Source organism: Aulonocara sp. 'chitande type north' Nkhata Bay, linkage group LG3 (assembly GCF_057382095.1).
Source record: "Aulonocara sp. 'chitande type north' Nkhata Bay isolate Kocher_YH1m ecotype deep benthic linkage group LG3, A_spYH_male_GT1.1, whole genome shotgun sequence".
In the NCBI taxonomy this organism is placed as follows: domain Eukaryota; kingdom Metazoa; phylum Chordata; class Actinopteri; order Cichliformes; family Cichlidae; genus Aulonocara; species Aulonocara sp. 'chitande type north' Nkhata Bay.
In genome coordinates, this window is record NC_141346.1 from 26,989,660 (window position 1) to 26,999,458 (window position 9,799).

A 9,799-nucleotide genomic window follows, 5' to 3' on the forward strand; every position below is an offset into this window, starting at 1 on the left:
TCCCACACAGTGGTCCGCAGATTAGTAATTAGCAGATTATAACAGACTTTGAGGTAATTCGTCAATAATATTTTGACCAAAATCCTACCATAGAAACAGAATTTATAGGACAAAATGTTAAAAAAAAAAAAAAAAAAATCTGATATGATATGATGAGAAGTGTATTTTTGACTTTATTTAAGTGATCAGACTCAAAGTATTGCTGAGACCGCTGCAAGCTTAAACTCATCTTTAATGATTAAACCCGTTTTTTATAATATTGCAACCAGCCATTAAAGGGAGACTACAAACATGTTCAGACCACCCAGAAATGTACACGTGATAAACCTTGTCTGACAGTAGTTGGTAGAGACCCTAAAACTTTACTCCATTAGCAAGAAGGGGCAACCTAACAGTAGAGAAAAGAAAAAATTGCCATCATTCAGCTCGTCTTGTGCAGGAGGATCTGAAGAACACAGTGGAAAAAAAATATCTATCTCTCATCATCAACCACAGATACAGCACTCAAAAGGTCTGCAACTCAAATGCAGATAACGCCTCGCACACACAAAACCGCTCTGATACCACAAGCTTGGGTACCATCGGGGGGTGGAAGGTGCAGTTATTGAGGGCAGTGAGCTCCTGTAACCTGAGCTTAGGCTGCAGCTATTGAACCTACTCAAGGTGAAACATTGAGAAAGCTCAAGATTGATGCAATGTGGGTAATGTGGGGCAAAGTATTGTGGTTTTGCAGGAGGTTTCTTCCTGTTAAAAGGGAGTTTTTCCTTCCCACTGTCGTTTGCTCTTAGGCGGTCATATGGTTGTTGGGTTTTTCTCTGTATATGTATTATTATGCATGTATTATTGTACAGTCTACCTTATGTGCCTTTAGGCAACTGTTGTTATGATTTGTCACTATAAATAAAATCGAACAATTAACTTAACCCCACAAACTGTGCGTCTTTGGACAATGGAAGGAAAATGAAGTCAAAGAGATGTTAAGTAACCTGCACGGCTCATTTCCAACACCAGGGCAGTATCATCAACTAAATTTTAAAAAACTGGTTTTGATGCAACCTCACATTAATCACATCTTCTCTGCATCAGCCCAACACAGAGCATGACTGTAAACTTCACCACAGTACTACAGACTAACCAGTGTAGCCTGCACTGAGATATGCCAAAATGCCCAGCGTTGCCACAGTTACTTTGAAAAAGTAATATATTACTGACTACTGATTACTCCTTCCAAAAGTAACTTAGTTACTTTACTGATTACTTTATTTTTAAGGTAACTCAGTTAGATTACTAGTTACTTTATTAGTTATTTTCAGAAGCTGCCAATAACACTGCCTCGACATAAAAAACATCAACTGGTTTTGCCAATACTCACTTTATTGGAAGTGTATTTAAACAGTAATGTCAACAATATATCTCCTGACAGTTGAAGTTGAACTTTTTTCCTGACAGAAATACTTGTTTGTATGAAAATAAAGACAGTCTTGTTACTTCACTTAACATAAATACTTTTTATAAAAAAAATAAGTCGACTTCATTTCACATAAATGCTTTTTTTAAAATAAAAAATAAGAGTCTTTTTTGACTGAAATTTAAATAAATGCTTTAAAAAAAAAGGAACTCTTTCTTGACTTCATTTAACATAAATACTTTTTATAAAAACAAAACAAAACCAAGAGTCTTTCTTGACTTCCCTTAAGATAATTTTTATACCATCCACATGTAAGCACTAATGTCCACTTTTGTAACTTTGGACTAATCTTATGAAAAAAAGAGACTGCAGGTCCAACAAATAAATTGCCTTACTTCCTTGCAAATAGTTAATTTAAGTTAATCAACTTGACAACTTTAATAAGTTTATTAAATAACTTTGATAAACTTAATTCAATTACTTGTAAATAGTTATTTAAATTGGATTCCCTATTCTCTTTTTTCAGTATATGTTGTCATCGCATGTTATGGGGGAAACAGTAGAGTGGAGGGAGTAAACCAGTGATTGCACCTCATTAACAGAAGCTTCTCAAACCTTTTGTCAGAAAGTCGATTTCTTTTAGGTGTGAGCACCAAACCTCCCAGATTAAAAAGTCGCTCCACAGGAGCACTTGATGGGGTTGGAGTGTTATACTTTTAAAAAGTTGTCTTTATGTTTGAAAACTTATGCAGAATCTGAAGGTCATAGCCTGACATCAGGTAGTCTGTGATGGCTGCACTTACAGCCACACAGTGGTAATATCACCATGTTAGTGTAGAGGCTTATAAGTAATATTGCATTCACATTTCTTTCTTTAAATATAGGAATTTATTTACAGAACAATAAATAACTGGTTTTGGTTTAGAATTCATTCACATATCCACATAACGCTGCATTCTAAAATAAGTGCGCACATTTTAGTTTACACTGTTATGTATGATTAATCTTTTGTTTTCTGAGTTACCTTAGTTGCAGCTGTTCCAGTCCCTTGATTAAGGAGCCAAGAGGTGGAAAAGGGGCGGAGCGAGCTTTAAAGGAAGGCTACAAATTGGTTCACGCCATAACTCGGGACCATGGGGGGGAATTGGAGTTCATTATGTTTGGTTTAGTTAGGTTTTGTGTGTTTTACCCCTTTTCCTGTTTTTGTGGGCTGATCAGCCACTATTTAAGTTTCCCCTTTGTATCATTAAGTGAGGTCAGTTTGTTTGAGTTATCAGTTGTGTTGTTAACTTTGAGTAGAGTTTTGTTAGTTTGACCTCTTTTATGGGCCCAAGATTTTGATTCTTTTTGCATGAGTTAACCAATTATGTTTTTTGGGTTAAATAAAAAAATCATTTTTTGGACTTTAACCTGTGCCTAAGTTTCCTTCACTGCTCGGTCCATCACAAGTGGTGTCAGGAGTGGGATCAGCAGTTGAAGGCACAGGATTTTTTTTTTCTCTTTTTTTCCCCTCTTCACTCATCAAGCCATGCACAGAATGGGAAGGAGTGGCAGAGGAACAAAAGGAGATTGTCAAAACCAGCCAGTTGGAGTTGTAGAGCTCCTCTCCAGTCTCTACCAATTATCAGCACTCCATTTGAACGGCTAGGAATGGACATTGTTGGTCCTCTAGAAAGGAGCAAGGCAGGCAACCATTACATGCTGGTTGTGACAGATTACGCTACAAAGTATCCAGAGGTCTTTCCTTTGAGATCAATAAAAGCCAAAGCAGTCGCCCTCTGTCTCATACAGTTCTTCTCAAGGGTTGGTTTTCCTCGTGAGATTCTTACTGACCGTGGCACTAACTTTATGTCCACTTTGTTGAAGCAGGTGTACCAGCTCCTTGGGATTAAGAGCCTGAGGACAACGCCATACCACCCTCAGACAGATGGCCTAACAGAGCGCTTCAATCAGACTCTGAAACAAATGTTACGCAAATTTGTCAATGAAACTGGTACAGACTGGGATCAGTGGCTGCCCTACCTCCTCTTTGCATATAGAGAAGTACCCCAGGCTTCTACAGGTTTTTCACCTTTCGAACTATTGTATGGCCATGAGGTACGAGGCCCCTTGTCTCTTCTAAGGGAGACTTGGGAGGGTGACCAAGAAAGATCACAGGCTGTCAATGTTGTCTCTTATGTTGTCCAGATGCGGGAACGGTTGGAGAAGATGACGGAGCTGGCCCAAGCCCACAAAGCGGAAGCACAGCAGCACCAGAAGGCCTGGTACGACCAGTCAGCTCGGCAAAGATCCTTCAGTCCTGGTGAGAAGGTGCTGGTGCTTCTTCCAAGTGATGACAGTAAGCTGTTAGCAAAGTGGCAAGGGCCATATGAGGTCCAAAAGAAACTTGGACAAACAACCTATAAGGTCGCTATTCCAGATCAGCCCCGCTCCAGCAGAGTACTGCACATTAACCTGCTTAAGGAATGGGTGGAGAGACCAAAAGCAGATGTCTTTCTGATCCGGGAGGTTTCGGAGGAGGAGGAAGTGGATGATCAGTATCTGCCAAAACCCACTCCTCAGGACCTGGATCTAAACCATCTTCCTGAGGAAAGACAGGCTCAGGTGAGAAACCTGTGTAAATTAGATGTGTTCAGTGAAAATCCTGGTAGAACGGACATTGTGGAACATGACATTGTGTTGAAAGATGGAGCTTCTGTGAGGAGAATGAGTTACAGGATACCTGAGCGTCTACTGATCCCGTTGAAAGAGGAGATCAACCTGATGTTCTCACTAGGAATCATTGAAGCCTCGAAGAGCGAGTGGTGCCACCCGGTGGTCCTGGTGCCAAAGAAGGATGGCAGTATCCGTTTCTGCATAGACTTCAGGTACCTGAATGCAATATCACAATTTGATTCATATCCAACTCCCCGCATTGATGACATGGTTGAGCGTCTTGGGAAGGCCAGATACCTGACAACAATAGACCTCTGCAAGGGTTATTGGCAGGTACCACTGACTAAGCGCTCAAAAGAGCTGACTGCTTTCCGGACCCCGTGGGGCTTGTTCCAGTTTAAAGTCATGCCCTTTGGACTGCATGGTGCCCCGGCAACATTCCAGAGACTGATGGACCAGATACTGTCTGACATGTCTGATTTTGCTGCAGCCTACCTTGATGACATAGTGATTTTTAGTTCTACCTGGGAAGAACACCTGAAACACCTGGAGAAGGTATTGGGGCGTCTTCAGTCTGCAGGGTTGACTGTTAATCCAGCTAAGTGTGCCATTGCCAAGGCTGAAACTGAGTACCTTGGGTTTGTGATTGGAAATGGAGTAATAAAACCTCAAGTCAATAAGGTCACCGCCATAGAATCCTGTCCTTTGCCAGAGACCAGAAAACAGCTGAGATCATTTTTAGGTATGGCAGGATTCTATCATCGGTTTATCCCTCATTTCTCCGCCAGGGCAGCTCTTCTGACGGATTTGACTGGTGCCCGAAGTCCCAATAAGATCACCTGGACAGAGGAGGCTAAGATGGCTTTTCAGGACCTACGACAATCTCTGAGTAAGAGCCCAGTCTTGCACAGCCCTGATTTTGAGAGAAATTTCATTCTTCAGACTGATGCCTCAGAGAGAGGATTGGGAGCTGTTCTGTTACAGGGACCGCCTGGAGAGCGTCATCCAGTGGCCTTCATCAGCCGAAAGCTGTTTCCGAGGGAAGTGCGATACTCAACCATCGAGAAGGAGGGACTTGCCATCAAATGGGCCCTGGACTCCTTTAGGTATTATCTTCTCGGACGGGAGTTCATATTGGAAACAGACCACAAGGCTCTTCAATGGATAGAGAGAATGAAGGACACAAATGGAAGGATCACGCGATGGTACCTTGCAATCCAGCCATTCCGGTTCACCATCAACCACATCCCCGGCAAGGATAACTACACTGCAGACTGTCTCTCTCGCTGTCCCAGGGAGAGATCTGAAGAGGGGGAGTGTGTGATGGCTGCACTTACAGCCACACAGTGGTAATATCACCATGTTAGTGTAGAGGCTTATAAGTAATATTGCATTCACATTTCTTTCTTTAAATATAGGAATTTATTTACAGAACAATAAATAACTGGTTTTGGTTTAGAATTCATTCACATATCCACATAACACTGCATTCTAAAATAAGTGCGCACATTTTAGTTTACACTGTTATGTATGATTAATATTTTGTTTTCTGAGTTACCTTAGTTGCAGCTGTTCCAGTCCCTTGATTAAGGAGCCAAGAGGTGGAAAAGGGGCGGAGCGAGCTTTAAAGGAAGGCTACAAATTGGTTCACGCCATAACTCGGGACCATGGGGGGGAATTGGAGTTCATTATGTTTGGTTTAGTTAGGTTTTGTGTGTTTTACCCCTTTTCCTGTTTTTGTGGGCTGATCAGCCACTATTTAAGTTTCCCCTTTGTCTCATTAAGTTAGGTCAGTTTGTTTGAGTTATCAGTAGTGTTGTTAACTTTGAGTAGAGTTTTGTTAGTTTGACCTCTTTTATGGGCCCAAGATTTTGATTCTTTTTGCATGAGTTAACCAATTATGTTTTTTGGGTTAAATAAAAAAATCATTTTTTGGACTTTAACCTGTGCCTAAGTTTCCTTCACTGCTCGGTCCATCACATAGTCCATGACTTCTTTTTCTGCAGAATAGGTCTCCTCCTCTGGCTCTGCCTCAAAAGTGAAAATGTCCATCTCACCTTGGCTGCTAGATGTAGTAGCACTGAGCACACTGGCAGGGTTTTTTGCAACAGGAGCAGTGGTGCAACAATCTGCTGTCAGAAGCTGTTTTACTCGCTCCCTTCTTCCTGCATCTCTGCATCGGAGTTTGAATTTTGGACAACTGGCAGCTGCGAGAAGGGCATCTTTGTCGTCCAGCACACCGGCGAAATGAGACTGAATAGCCTAAAGAATGTAATCGATATTTTTATGCCTACAATTTATTATGTTATTGAATTACTTGCAAATCATGCCTAATATGAGATCAATATTATGGATTTAATTTTGTTTTAGGTTACTTATAAACATTTTAATTGTTTTAATCTTATTTTTCAATGATAATTAATATTCTGTTCCATGTTTGTGAATTGAATGACGCCAAAAATCTGACTAATTTCAAGATGGAGCGTACCTGTACAATGGCATCTGGAAGGCCTGCATTCATCATGGTTAGGGCATCTATCACAACCAGGGTCTTCTGAATCAGAACTTCAAGTGTTGGTAGTAAAGTTCTATATGGACAGTCACCTTGTAAAATATCCATTGCTGCAGTCAGAGGTTTCATGGCCATGCAGTACTCATGCAGGAACTGGTATTCTTGATCTTTGAAGCATTTCAGTCCTAGCTTTGTGCACAGAGCACTCAGCTCACCCATAGGGATTTCTGCAATTCTCTTTACAGGATCAAAAAAGGAATTCCACCCAGTGGATGATATTAGGAGCTTTCTTTTGCTGATTTCTTCCACTGTTTCTGATGCAAGTGTAGATCTACTCGATTTGGTCCAAAGAGCTGTGCATTTTGCTGTGCTGCTCCTATACACAGCTCTGCTCTCTGCATTGATTGTTCTCCACATAACGTGAAGAAATTACGTTGATGGTGTGCAAAGCACACCTGTGGTGCGAGGGAAGAGACAGCTGACCATCATTTTCATTCTCAGCTTCTCAGGATTTATGACAGATCTGAAAAAGTGACATCATCATCTTTGGGGGTGGACTCTTCCTCCTCTGTCTCATCATCGGACTCCGTGACAGGATGATAAACTTGAAACACCTTAACAAAGTTGGATCCATTATCAGTAACTGTTGCAACTACTTTGTTGAGTAATCCATAAGAGGAGTGGATGTTTTTGATTTCTTTACCAATGACATCATACATGTGTCTACCACGAATTCGCCTACATGCTAATGCAACCTTGCGGCGCTCTAATGTGGTTCTACTGATCCATGTTACTCCCATATAGCTTCTGTTGTTAGCAGTCCAAATATCCACAGTAGTTGAAACAAAGTCAATCTCATTCAGTGCGGCCTTCAGATTTCTCTCCATTTCTGTAAACTCCTTCTCCAGGTAAGAAGTAAAAGTCTTTCGGTGAGGCAGCTCGGCATTAACAGAAGTAGGGATCTTTTTTATTATGGCAAGAAACGAGGGCGAGCCAACAGTGTTTATAGGTAGCATTTCTTCTACAATATACTGCGCGACCAACTTCTTCAATTCTTCATCACTGACTGGTTTTGCACCAAAGTCCAACTTTTGTTGTTTGGGTGGTGTAGGACCTTCTGTGGAAGTCATGGCTCTCTGCTTCAGACCACTTGGTGGGACTCTCTCTGTGAGTTTGACTGTGCCGTGCTGCGACTGCAAATGTTTCTTTAAGTTTGACGTAGTGTTTTTGAAGGTAGATAAAAAATTTTCGCCAACACAGAGTGTACAATGGGGTGGCAACTAATCAGAAGGTCGGTGGTTCGATCCCAGGCTGCCACCTGGCTGCATGCCAAATATCCTTGGGCAAGATAGTAACCCCATGTTTGCCTACTGGTGGTGGTCAGAGGGCCCGGTGGCGCCAGTGTCCGGCAGCCTCGCCTCTGTCAGTGCGCCCCAGAGCAGCTGTGGCTAAAATGTAGCTTGCCATCACCAGTGTGTGAATGTGTGTGCAAATGGGTGGATGACTGAATGTAGTGTAAAGCGCTTTGGGGTCCTTAGGGACTGAGTAAAGCGCTATACAAATACAGGCCATTTTACAATGAACCTTAATATTGAAATCTTTAGTTGACAAAAACTCAAAATAGTGACTATATTTCCAGCTAATGAAGGAGCATCTCTCTCTCATTGTTGTTTACACTTTTTTATGTCGCTGGCTGCTTGTGAGCGGGAAACGTGACCTGTCGCTTATGTGACGTTTCACGACACGTATTTGTTTGTCATCCGCCGAGACGAAAAGAAGAAACCAAATCTTTTTGCTTAAAAAAATAGTAATGCACAGTGGTTTGAACAAGTAACTTTAATCTGACTACTGTTATGGATAACTACTAACTACTGTTATGTGGTCATATTCAGAGTAACGCGTTATTAAGCATCACTGAAACTGCCTAGTGTTTGAATAACAACCTTTGAAAAACACAAAAGCAATAAACTTAAATTTACAATAAGATTAGTAACACATCATGTCTAGAGTCAACATCCAATATAAAACACAAATTCTGGTGGGTCATTTTTGGTAATGATTTTCTCTGAGTGCTGCAGCCTGCTGTGCACCAGGCTGCAGCACTCATTGTTATGCATTAGCCTAATCTAACAATCAGATTTAATTATTAATTTTTAGAAGGCACCAATTAGGAAAGGGGCAGGTGCTCAAGCCCCATCTGCCCCCACCCCCACCCTGCACGTGCCTGCCTAGCACTCAGGATGAAAATAAAAAGCAAAGTAAATCCTACACTAGTGCTCTACACAAGTTTCGGTTTTCTGCTTTTCTGATTGGACAGTTGCAGAGTTTATGATCACACAGCTCCCTCACACTGACCAGACCAGATCAGCAACCTTTGACTATGCAGAGCCATGAAGGCCACTCACACACTCACACACAACCATGTGGAACTATCAGTAAATGGAAAACATTTCAGATTAATGCAAATTTAATGTGGCACTTGTTTAGCTGGTGCTTTGATTTACTAGATGATTTCAGTTTTTCAAAACGTAAAACAAAAGATGCCAAAGGATTCAGATCATTGCTCCGCTGTGGGGAACAAATAAAGCATTTTACACAGAGGAAGAATTTATGTTTCTTATAGTGCATGTGAAAAGTGAATAGCTGTTATAATAAATAAAATCAAAGAAACACACAACAGTCTGACTTAAAGATTAAATAAGTCCAGTCACCTGATCAGAACCAGTTTACGTGCTATGTGTGTACACATGTGGGCTGTTCCCTGGGAACTAAAAACAAAGGTGAGTCGCTAGTGAGCTATAGATAAGGAAAGAGAAGAATGCTGACTGGCCAGCACAGCATTGTTTAACTGATCAGATTTCCTGTGGGCATGAAATTACTTCACGAAGAATAAAACAGAAAGCATACTCAGTCTTGGATTTGTGCACCAGAATTGAAGTCGTTGAAGAGAGTAACTGAAAGAACAACAGGACACGACAGAAGTATGAATTTCATCCTTTTCATATATTCTCTGTTTCCTTCTGCATTGTTTGTGTGTATTATGTATTTGTGTGTATTTTCTTAATCGTCTTTGAGTGCATTTAAAAACAACAGGTCTAAAAGTGAAATGTAAGGCTGTCAGACTATTGTGCAAGTTTAAATCTCTTTCTCCTCTGAACAGATTTTTGATCTGCTCACCAGTTTTTGAGACTTTTCATTCATCATTAATAAGCTGCTTTTTACAC

The 9,799-nt window shown here is 41.0% G+C and overlaps 1 pseudogene; it reads right to left on the bottom strand.

Annotated features, from left to right (window-relative positions):
- Nucleotides 1-1,953: 1,953 nt before the first annotated feature.
- LOC147334903 (uncharacterized) lies at nt 1,954-6,704 on the bottom strand (annotated as a pseudogene).
- Nucleotides 6,705-9,799: the final 3,095 nt, after the last annotated feature.